The sequence below is a fragment of the Bubalus kerabau genome, chromosome 3 (assembly GCF_029407905.1).
Source record: "Bubalus kerabau isolate K-KA32 ecotype Philippines breed swamp buffalo chromosome 3, PCC_UOA_SB_1v2, whole genome shotgun sequence".
Taxonomy (NCBI): Eukaryota; Metazoa; Chordata; class Mammalia; order Artiodactyla; family Bovidae; genus Bubalus; species Bubalus kerabau.
In genome coordinates, this window is record NC_073626.1 from 103,956,343 (window position 1) to 103,968,599 (window position 12,257).

At 36.8% G+C, this 12,257-nt stretch overlaps 1 long non-coding RNA gene and 1 other non-coding gene across 2 annotated transcripts in view; both read right to left on the bottom strand.

The window, feature by feature from the left end:
- Nucleotides 1–4,326, bottom strand: part of LOC129646462 (uncharacterized) — a 157,766-nt gene extending 153,440 nt beyond the window's left edge. The window contains exon 1 of the long non-coding RNA XR_008711936.1: nt 4,071–4,326. This is a non-coding gene — a long non-coding RNA (uncharacterized LOC129646462). The remainder of the gene's footprint in view (nt 1–4,070) is intronic.
- A 5,011-nt stretch (nt 4,327–9,337) lies between these two features.
- LOC129648105 (small nucleolar RNA SNORA42/SNORA80 family) lies at nt 9,338–9,470 on the bottom strand. The gene has a single exon (XR_008712689.1). It is a non-coding gene; the product is annotated as a small nucleolar RNA SNORA42/SNORA80 family (small nucleolar RNA).
- Between the last annotated feature and the right edge of the window lie 2,787 nt (nt 9,471–12,257).

Consider the following 12,257-nt stretch of genomic DNA (forward strand, 5'->3'; position numbering starts at 1 on the left):
CACATCCTATGGTGTAAAAAGGTTTCAACCATGAGCAAGTGATTTACCTCAGAATTTAAAGGTTGGCTTAACATTAGAAAAATCAATGATAATTTACCACATAAAATGATTAAAAGAGAAGAAATAATATGATAACTACCAAAGGATAAATTTTTTAAAGCAGAAATTGTGTTCTATAATATTCAACTATTTATCATTAAATCTGTTAGCAAAGTAATTCATTAGAGACAGCTATCAAAAATCATAGTAAATGCTATTCAATTGAAAATATTTGAAGCACTTCCTCTAAAGTAAGATCACTTCTATCACCACTTTTATTCAACTATGGACAAAATGTCTTAGCCAGCACAGAAAAAAGAAAATAGAGAAAACATAAAATAAACAAAGGCAAATGGCTAGAAAAATAAGAAACAATAAATGCTATGCTTGTGCTATGATACACAACCCAGTAGAGTAATCAAAATAGCATGGTATTGGCATAAATACAGACACATGGATCAATGGAATACAGAGCCCAGACATAAACTCACACACTTATGGTCAGTTAATCTCTGACAAATGAGGCAAGAATACACAATAGAGAAAAGACAGTCTCTTCAGCAAGTGGTGCTGGGAAAGCTGGACAGCTGCATGTAAATCAATGAAGTTAGAACACACTCTCATATCTTGCACAAAAATAAACTCAAAATGCCTTAAAGACTTAAACATAAGACATGACATCATTAAACTCTTAGAAGAGATCATAGGCAAAACATTCTGACATAAATTATACTGTCAGTCTCCCAAGGCAATATAAATAAAAACAAAAATAAACAAATTGGATATGATTAAACTTTGCTTTTGCACAGTGAAGGAAGCCATAAACAAAATGAAATGAAGTGGACAATCAATGGAAATGCAGAAAATATTTGCAAATGATGTGACTGATAAGGGCTCAATTTCCAAAATATACAAACAGCTCATACAACTCAACAAAAAAGGAACTAACAACCCAATTGAAAAATGTAAAGAAGACCTAAAAAGACAATTCTCCAAAGATGACATACATATGGTCAGTAGGCATATGAAGAAATGTTCAACATTGCTAATTATTAGAGAAATGCAAATCAAAACTTTAATGAGGTATCACCTCACACCAGTTAGAATGGCTGTCATCAAGAAATCTACAAATGCTGGAGAAGGTGTGCAGAAAAGGGAGTTCTTCTTGGTGGGAATGTAAACTGGCACAGCTATTATGGAGAACAGTATGGGGGAGCCACCATTTTATCCAGCAATCCCACTCCTGGGCATACATCCAGAGAAAACTATATAATTAAAAAAAAAAAAATACATGCACCCCTATATTCATAGAAGCACTATTCTCAATAGCCAAGACTTGGAAACAACTCATATGTCCATCAACAAATGAATGGATAAAGATGTGACCCATATATACAATGGAATACTATATATAATGGAATACTACCCAGCCATAAAAAGGAACAAAATAATCCCAACTGCAGCAACATGGATGCAACTAGAGATTATCACACTAAGAAAAGCCAGTAAGAAAAAGACAAATACCATGCAATACCACTTATATATGGCACAAGTTAACTTATCTATGAAACAAAAAACAGATGCACAGACATAGAAAAAAGACTGGTTGCCAAGGGGGAGCTAGGTGTGGGAGATACATGGACTGGGAATTTGAGGTTAGCCGTTGCAAACCATTACATATAGAACAGATAAACAATAAGGTCCTACTGTATAGCACAGGGAACTATATTCAGTATCCTGGGATAAACCATAATGAAAAGAAATATAAAAAATAATGCATATATGTGTATAACTGAGTCACTATGTTGTGGAGCAGAGATTAACACAACATTGTAAAGCAACTGCTGCTGCTGCTAAGTCACTTCAGTCGTGTCTGACTCTGTGCGACCCCATAGATGGCAGCCTACCAGGCTCCCCTGTCCCTGGGGTTCTCCAGGCAAGATCACTGGAGTGGGTTGCCATTTCCTTCTCCAATGCATGAGAGTGAAAAGTGAAAGTGAAGTCGCTCAGTCGTGTCCAACTCTTAGCGACCCCATGGACTGCAGCCCGCCAGGCTCCTCCATCCATGGGATTTTCCAGGCAAGAGTACTGGAGTGGGATGCCATTGCCTTCTCCATGTAAAGCAACTATACTTCAATTAAAAATACTTTAAAAAATAAAACAGTATATTTCCAAGTAAAATATATACTTATTTTTAATCCATCTAATATATTGTAATGTTTTTATCACATTTATTATAAACTTTTGCCTTTTGAGTCATGAGAGGCCAACTCCCAGCTTGTCCATTACTGGGGTTCAGCCCCAGTTGGATCCAGGGATTCCCTCAGGATGACGGCGTCGGCGATTAGAATAGCAAAGCAAAGATTTTAGAGGCTCATTATAACTGGTTTACGTGAAAAACCAATATAACCTGTGACATCAGGTTTGCTCTGACCGTGGAGGCCGCAGGCGCTCTCTCAAATCGCTGAAGGTGCCCCACCTTGGGCACCTTCTCGAGTGGGTCTTAGAAGCCCAGGCAAGTAAGTGGTCTCAGAGGACCTCCGCGCTCCAATTATTTTGGCCTGAAGGAAGATCAGAAGAGAAAAGGAGGAAAAGGAAATAAGAAAGAATGACACGGGGAGACCAAGCTTTGAGCAAGGCCTGTAGCTTTATTTTCAAAGGGAGCTTATATACCTTAAGTTGTGCATAGAGGATAAAAGGGGGTGTGAAATCATGCAAAGTCAGCAGTTTTTGATCCTTATCGAGACCAGGCTTTCTTTTCTGCAAACTTATCATATACAAATGGTTTAGGTGATTTACATCATCTTCTGGCCAGAAGGCCTGTTAACATTTTATGACTCTGATAAAGGTTTGTCAACCATAAGACTTATTTTCTCTAAGAGTAATTATTTTAAAGTTTGGCACCATCCTCCGAAGGTGTTAGATAAAGTTGCATTCCTATAGGGCAGAGGTGCAATGGGTTTACAACAAGGAAAGAATTTATTACCTTAAGGGTCTAAAGTTGTTAGCACCAAGGCCACTACTTATTTTTTCTATGTACCAACTATATTAATTAATACACTTTGAAGGATACAATACAGGGGATGTGGAAACTTGGCAGCAAGCATTGGCTCAACAATGAAATCTTCTACTAGTTCTAACAATTTCTAACTCTCCAAGAGGTTCTATACTATTTAAATATCTTAAGCTTCCCATGCCTCTCATGGTTGGGAGACCATAAACAATCGTATGTGTAGCTGTAGGAGTCTGGGTAAATCTCTCAGGCAAGTTAGAGAGCCATCTGAGGGGTTTGGATTGAAACACTCCTATTATGCCCAGGAGGCTAATTAGCTAGAGCTCTAAGTTGATTTCCTTCAGAGAAAAGGTGGTCAGGGATAGCCCCCTGTGACTGTCAGAGGAGTTGGTGAAAGTCATGAAGCAGTAAAACAGACAGACTCTGGTTTTGGGGTAGATGCTCAGGCAGGTCCGGGGCGGGGGCCTCTCGAGTCCTGACTCGCCTTTGCATATCAGGCCTCTCCGCATGACCTTTGCCATGGGTGGGAACTCCCATGCTGGCTCCCAGCAGTTCATTACTAGTTGAGGCCAAGTAACTCAATTATTCTAAATTTTTGTTTCCTCATCTCTAAAGTTGAGATAATGACTCTTATTTCACAAGGTTCTATTAGCTAAATATTACTTGAAATCAGGGCTCTCCAACTTTCTGGATCTAGTGCCTGATGATATGAGGTGGAGTTGATGTAACAACAGACATAAAGTGCACAATAAATATAATGCCCTTGAATCATTCTGAAACTATCTCCCCTCCCCCCTGCCACCCAGTCCATGAGAAAATAATCTTCCACAAAACTGGTGTTTAGTGCCTAAAAAGTTGGGGACCGCTGCTATAAAGTCTAAAACAGTTTATTAGCACTTTGCAAAACTGTGCTGGCATGACTGACATGTTTCTCTTGTTTTCATTTGATTTTTTTCTCTAATGAAACTACCATATAAATACCGTGAACTAAAGAAAGACAAACCGTATGTTTGCTTACCTTCCATATCTCTTAAGGTCCGGATGAAAGCACGAAAAGAAAACATAAATGGAAGCAGAAAAATCACAACATGGTTGGAAAACATGAAACAGAAAAACTACAGTACAAAATACTGAGAAACAGACTTAGGGAGAAAGAAAAAAACAGAGGAAACACCCAAGAGAGCAGAGGAAAGCATGGCTTTTCCTCAAAGAGCTGGGCACAAACTGAAGCAGAGACACCACCAATATAATATGCAGGTGTGGACCTCGGGCCCATGGACAGGTAAGCTACTTAACAACCTTTATCCATGGCAGTTGGCCACCTGGGTGTTGCCTTTCCCCATTCCTCAGGCCCATCAGTAGGTTACCTACTAACAGCAGGTCATGTGGGTACTGCCTCTCCCTATTCTGTAGAGAAAAGCTTTTTAAAATAAAACTTGAGAACCAAACTCAAAAGAAAGGGATTGGTTTGTCTAAGTAACAAACTAGTGTGGGCTGTCAAGCCCAAGATAAAAGAGCAAAGCTTAAGGAAACTCTGAATTTTATTATCAGATGCTGAAAAAATTAATACGCTTGGAACAAAAATGTCAAAGGCAGCTTTACCCAGGAATAAAGTCAAGTATTTTCCCTGGAGATTAGGAAAGCTTTTGCCAGTTGTGGGGGTCCACAGCCTGGCTCCCCCTGTGTTTTACTCACACCCAGACCAACTCCCAAATAACACCCGTTTGGTCCTTTCATTTAAAGGAACAGACTGTTACGAAAAGAGATCTACAGCAGTAAAAGAAAACCACCCTAGACAGCTGTATTCATCAACCTAATTCTTCCTGGTAACTTGTTACTTGGTGGGGTAATCACGAAGTTTTTGAGGAAAATAAATAGAATATGTTCAAAACAAAACAATAGGTCTAATATGGAGACACTTATACTAAACTATACTAAGTCGATTCAGTCATGCCCGACTCTTTGTGACCCTAGGGACCATAGCCCACTAAGCTCCTCTGTCCATGAGATTCTCCAGGCAAGAATACTGGAGGGGGTTACCATATCCTCCTCCAGGGGATCTTTCCAACCCAGGGATCAAACCTGCATCTCTTTCATCTCCTGCATTAGCAGGCAGGTTCTTTATCACCAGCACCACCTGGGAAGCCTATACTAAGCCACATGTAACCATCCTAGAGTTAAATATTAGTTTCAGCTCTCCAGGAAATGGAATCTTAAACCCGATTCTTAAATCAAGAACCACCTGATCAGTATTGATTAGGTAATCTGTCTGAGACACCCTTGCAATCCCCTAAAGGGCAGTATCCAACCTACTTTTTTTGCGTACTATAATGTCTTTGTTCCCACTCTCCTCTGCCTGCAGAAACTCATTTTGTTCAGCTCTTCAGAGCTCTTTTCTATCTGTTAGATTGTATGCTGCCTGACTCAGATGGATTTTTGCTCAAATAAATTGCTTAAAATAAAATAGGGGGAAAAAAGTCAGACTTTTGAAATGAAATGCTCTGAGGAGAGTAACAGTAGTTGCTCACCATGTTACTTGTGATGTAGCATGTGTCTTTTCACTTGAATAATAATTTATAATAATTTTTTATAAATAACTGACAGAAAATAGAGAATAGAAAAATTCCACCCTCTTCATTAAGGCCAAAGCCTTGATAGAATTCTGTTGCCAAAATAAATGGATATTTCAGAATCAAGATCATGTACTACAAGTTTCATTTGTAAGAAACTTGGCTATAATATAAATCCTAGCATGTCATGGAATTTTGCTAACTTCTCCATGTCCATTAACTATACAGATTATTGTATTATAACATATGATCCCATATTTGCTGGTATGTGCTATAAAGACTTTTATATTAAGCGGTCCCATTGATTAACATCGACGGGGGAGAAAAAGGTATTCCACTGGACAGATTCCATCTTTTGAAGCCTTGAGTTCTTGGCCCAAATTTCAGTTTCAAATGTAGACTATAATTTATTTAGACTTGGCTTTTGTTCTTTCTCACCCCCAACCTTAAAAACTACAGGGTAATATCAGGCATTTGAATTTATTAGCATTCATCAAAGAGTATTTTTGGCAGTACTGTATCACAAAGCCTGACATTGGCATATATAAAACAATACATGTGCAAGCCTACAAAAAAAGGACATTTGAAGGGAATGTCCATTATATAACTTAAGCTGTTTTTGCTGGATCAAATAAAATTATAAAGGCGCCATGCATAGTACTGTTGCTGAAGGCCATCATAAACCCTTGTTTTCATGGGGTTAAATGGTCTTTTTGCCATGAAAATTTTTTTGTTTTGTTTTTAAGTTGCCAAAGTACTGTGGCAGCCTGTGAAAGGAGAGACTTTATTATTTTTTTTCCAATTAAAACAAAAGAGTACATACAAAGTAAGTCCTTTAAAGGCGGATGAAGTCAAAATTTAAATGCTTTGATGACTATTCTGGAACTGTGTCATTTTTATTCATGTAGTAAATGTGTATTATGTGATTATAGTTGTCTCCAGTCAATGTGTTTTAAAAGCAAGGAGACATATCTATTATACCAATTTATTTTTCAAGTATCTTGTTAAAAGTTAATATGCAAATAGCCAGGCATGATAAAACAAATCGGTAAGCATCCTATCACTCATCCATTGCTTAGGATTCAAAATCATAAGATTCTATTCTTTTCTGTATAGAAAACTGATTTCAAAAACCATCTAACTTGCTAACTTTATTATGTGTTTGAGGCTTTAAGAAAACAAAAATTCAGAGAAATTCAAATTTTGAGTCACACCTGGATTCCTTTCCATAGGAAACATATGCAACTTCAGAAATTTCCTGACATTTTACTAAACCTTTCAGATATAAAAATCAGAGTCAGATATTTAACTAGAGAGAGGTTTTCTCTTTAGTTATGAGTCAAGACAACATATACATGACATCAAAACAAAGTGACTGTAATAAATTAAATCAGCAGGTTGTACCATCTCTGATCAACTTCTTGGACTCTGTTATGCTAGTATAAATTGCCAAATAGATTGATGTTCTTTCATGAATCTCTTATAAAATTGTGGTTATGTCCTTTCACATCAGAGGGCATATGAAGTCAGTTTATCCTATTATTGTTGTTAGTAAGTTGAATCATTTGGCTCAGGTAATCCACAAAATTTCTCCACTCACTAATTCTTTTTTCTTTTTGTATAGCAAGTAATCTGTGGGGTTATACAGATTACAGTATTGTTTGAATATTCTGTTCTCCAATAGTCTTTTACCAACAGTTTTGGGATCCATTGATTTACCAAAAATTTTGGCATCCATTGGCAATTTTCAGTTACAGTAATCAATTCTCTATTTGTGGTATGGTGATGATTTTTGATATCTATTATTTCTTCCACATATATGAGTAGGTAGTATTCTGTTAGGAAAGCTCCCACCTCAAGTCATACATTTTAATGATTTTAGTGTCAGTACAGGTCAGGAAACCACAGTTAGAACTTGAAATGGAACAACAGACTGCTTCCAAATAGGAAAAGGAGTATGTCAAGGCTGTATATTGTCACCCTGCATATTTAACTTATATGCAGAGCACATCATGAGAAATGCTGGGCTGGAAGAAGCAGAAGCTGGAATCAAGATTACCTGGAGAAATATCAATAAACTCAGATACGCAAATGACACCACCCTTATGGCAGAAAATGAAGAGGAACTAAAGAGCCTATTGATGAAAGTGAAAGAGGAGAGTGAAAAAGTTGGCTTAAAACTCAACATTCAGAAAACTAAGATCATGGCATCCAGTCCCATCAGTTCAGTTCAGTTCAGTTCAGTCACTCAGTCGTGTCCAACTCTTTGCGACCCCATGAATCGCAGCACGCCAGGCCTCCCTGTCCATCACCAACCCCCCGGAGTTCACTCAGACTCACGTCCATCGAGTCAGTGATGCCATCCAGCCATCTCATCCTCTGTCGTCCCCTTCTCCTCCTGCCCCCAATCCCTCCCAGCATCAGTTTTTTCCAATGAGTCAACTCTTCGCATGAGGTGGCCAAAGTACTGGAGTTTCAGCTTTAGCATCATTCCTTCCAAAGAAATCCCAGGGCTGATCTCCTTCAGAATGGACTGGTTGGATTTCCTTGCAGTCCAAGGGACTCTCAAGAGTCTTCTCCAACACCACAGTTCAAAAGCATCAATTCTTTGGTGCTCAGCCTTCTTCATAGTCCAACTCTCATGCCCATACATGACCACAGGAAAAACCATAGCCTTAACTAGATGAACCTTTGTTGGCAAAGTAATGTCTCTGCTTTTGAATATGCTATCCAGGTTGGTCATAACTTTCCTTCCAAGGAATAAGTGTCTTTTAATTTCATGGCTGCAGTCACCATCTGCAGTGATTTTAGAGCCCCCCAAAATAAAGTCTGACACCGTTTCCACTGTTTCCCCATCTATTTGCCATGAAAATAGATGGAGAAACAGTGGCTGACTTTATTTTTTTGGGCTCCAAAATCACTGCAGATGGTGACTGCAGCCATGAAATTAAAAGACGCTTACTCCTTGGAAGGAAAGTTATGACCAACCTAGACAGCATATGAAAAAGCAGAGACATTACTTTGTCAACAAAGGTCCATCTAGTCAAGGCTACGGTTTTTCCAGTAGTCATGTATGGATGTGAGAGGTGGACTATACAGAAAGCTAAGCGCTGAAGAATTGATGCTTTTGAACTGTGGTGTTGGAGAAGACTCTTGAGAGTCCCTTGGACTGCAAGGAGATCCAACCAATCCATCCTAAAGGAGATCAGTCCTGGGTGTTCATTGGAAGGAGTGATGTTGAAGCTGAAACTCCAATACTTTGGCCACCTGATGCGAAGAGCTGACTCATTTGAAAAGACCCTGATGGTGGGAAAGATTGAGGGCAGAAGAAGGCGACGACTAAAAATGAGTTGGCTGGATGGCATCACTGACTCAATGTACATGGGTTTGGGTGGACTCTTGGAGTTGGTGATGGACAGGGAAGCCTGGCGTGCTGCAGTTCATGGGGTCTCAACGAGTCAGACGCAACTGAGTGACTGAACTGAACTGAAGGGCTCATAGATCCTTTGCTAAACCAACATATTATAATCAATTTCTGGAAATATTTATTTTATGACCAGTTTTCTTAATAAAACAACGAAAGAAAGTCCTTTCTAGATGACTTCTATGTCTTTTAACATCATTAACTGCTTTTTGAACACTTCTTCAGTTTCTAACATGAAAGAAATGACAATTGTTTTTTTTAAATGACATACTTGTGTTGTTTTTTTTTTTCCACTGTGCAACCCTCTTCAGTGCCTGCAGCCTACTGCCAGAGGCCAGGCAATGGTTCGGGGCCGGATTTACTCTGGCATGGGACACTATGAGAGGCCCAGGGGGACGAGCCTGCCATAAGTCCAAACCCATGCATTCAAATGACATACTTTTGGATTCTTGACTGAAGAAGGAGAAGAAGGGGGAGGGGTAAAAGAAGAGGGAGGAGGAGGAGAACAAAGCTGAAAAAAGTATTATTGGACAATTGGGAAATTTTTAATGTTGACCATACATTAGAAATGAGTATGCATTAATGTAACTTTCCTTAGTGTGAAAATTTCATATAGAAAAATACTATTATTCTTAAGAGATGTATGCTTGAATACTGAAGGATAAAATAGCTACATGTCTTTAATTTTCAAATGTTTCAACAAATGTTATAAAATGTTAACAGTTGGTGAACCTATGAAAAGAGTACTATTCTGGAGTTGGAAACATTTCCATATTAAAGTTGAGGTAAAAAAGAATAAAAATTATATTTAGATAATCCCTAGTGGGAATAAAAGCATAAATTTACCAAGCAAATGCAAAATAGTGGGTCGCTTTAACATTTTTTTTTTCACTAATGAGGAAAAATAAGGACTTCAAGTTCTAGAAAATCCAGCTGCTTGCATTAGTTGGTAAAGATTCATTTCTAACACAGTTAAAATTACATGCCTAGCATCAAAAAATAAGCTACTAACCAGTTGTAAAGAAAAAAGATGTGGTCAACCGAATTTTTAGAAAATTTATTTAAAGATATTATTTATCAAAAATAAAAATAAAAAATAATCCCTGCCATTATATTATATATATATTTTTTCCTAACATATCAACTACATAAGCTATATGTAATCAAACTTTTCTAATATTCACCATAAAGTATGAAGAAGATATAGATAATTGAGCTGAATATATACATTATGAAAGAGACCAGGATATTTTGTATATTATTACAAGTCTTACTCATAGCAACATTAGAAATAAAGGGCATGAAAGTTTTGTTGATGTAGATTTTAGTTAACTGGATTCCAGTCAACTAAGTTCTCCCTCAGTAATTTTACCCATATTTTCAAAGATGGCTACAGGAGAAAAAAAAATTATGGTAAAATATTAATGTTTTGGAGAAGTAAATGGTAACCCACTCCAGAACTCTTGCCTAGAGAATTCCGTGGACAGAGGATCCTGTGGGCTGCCATCTATGGGGTCACACAGGGTCAGACACGACTGAAGCAACTTAGCAGCAGCAGCAGCAGCATTAATGTTTTACCTTGTGGGAAGAGAAGAAAATGGAAACTGGTATCAAATTCTCTGTATCTCATTACTAAGTTTTCTGCTTGAATAAAGCTCCCTGAAAAGAAAATATATAGCCAGCCAAGGGTAAAAACTAGGAAAGATGTGTTTATACATATGTGTGTGTGTTTGTATAGATATGTGTGTATATATATACATACACATATATGTATGCATTCTTATCTAATCCTCACAAAACCCTGATAATACCATAATGCATGAATTATTATCACAATTTAACAAGAGACTTGACCACAGGAAATTCAATTCAAATATGCTACTTTAAAAGGTAAATCATGCAATTTTAGTCACCTATGGTATTTTTCTGGAAGGAAAGACAATTTCTTTATAATATACAGGAGATACTGCTTATCTAGATGATGAAGTGGCTTCCATCTAGTCAAAGACAAGTAACAAAGCACACTCAACAGGAAGAGCAAGTGCTACAACATACAGTTTTGGAAATATGAGAGGTGGGAAAATAAATCATTAAGCACTCATTATTATAATACTCATCACTATCAGAAGTAGTCTGTAAAGTTGTTTTTTTGGGATTCTAAATCCTTCAGTTCAAAAGCATTGATTAAATTAAATTAATTGAAATTAATCATTGTAAAGGTTGACTTTTTTAATTACAGAGATTTATAATGAAGGAGTTAAAGACAACAGGTTAGCAGTGCATATTGGATGTGCTGGAAATTAGAATGCATATGAAAATGAAAAAATCCGACTAAACTGTGCATGCCAATAAGTGGCATGTTATTAGCACTTTTAAAACTTTCCTTTTGTAAATCCAACTAAACTACATTTAGACTTCTAAACAAGGAAATCTTCTCCTAAGGCATTGCTGGTTTTGATGATCAGTTTTACTTTTTTTCTTTTCTTTTTTTTTTTTTTTACTAAATGATACTTGTTTAAAAAGCAAAATCATGTTGTTAACCAATTATTAAATGTATGTGGTTACTAATTCACAAAGTATTTAAATCTTTTATCTATGAATGTTTTTACATGATGGTTAAACATCAGTTCTAAAACATATGATGTAGTAAATAATGATCGGCAGGAAAGAATATGTTCAATGGAGTATGTGATATTTTCATTCTTAGTACAAAATAGTTTACTGACTGGAATATAAAAAGGGAACAGGCATTTAAGCATTTGATTTTTAGATTTTTACATTAGACAGAGATGATCATATAGACTGTATTCCATAGAGATGTGTTATCCAAAATGTGTGAACTGTCACTGTTGAATATTACATATAAGTATTACACACATACACACACACACACACACATATATATACACACATATATTGGATTGATACAAAATTTTGCAAAACTTTGCTGTCACTAGTAAGTTATGTTTTTCCTAAAACACAGAAAAATATAATCTAAGAAAAGTGATAATAAACATTGTAGATCAACTATATTCCAATAAAAAATAATTAAAAACTATTTTAAAAAAGGAGAATGAATCCTAACATAACCAGATGCTGCAGGTGAAGTTACAAATAATTTAAAATACCTGTTTATATCTGCCAATCACTGAAAATGACAATTTTGGAAAAAAAGAAAAGTGACTATATAAGGTCCTCTGTAAACACAATG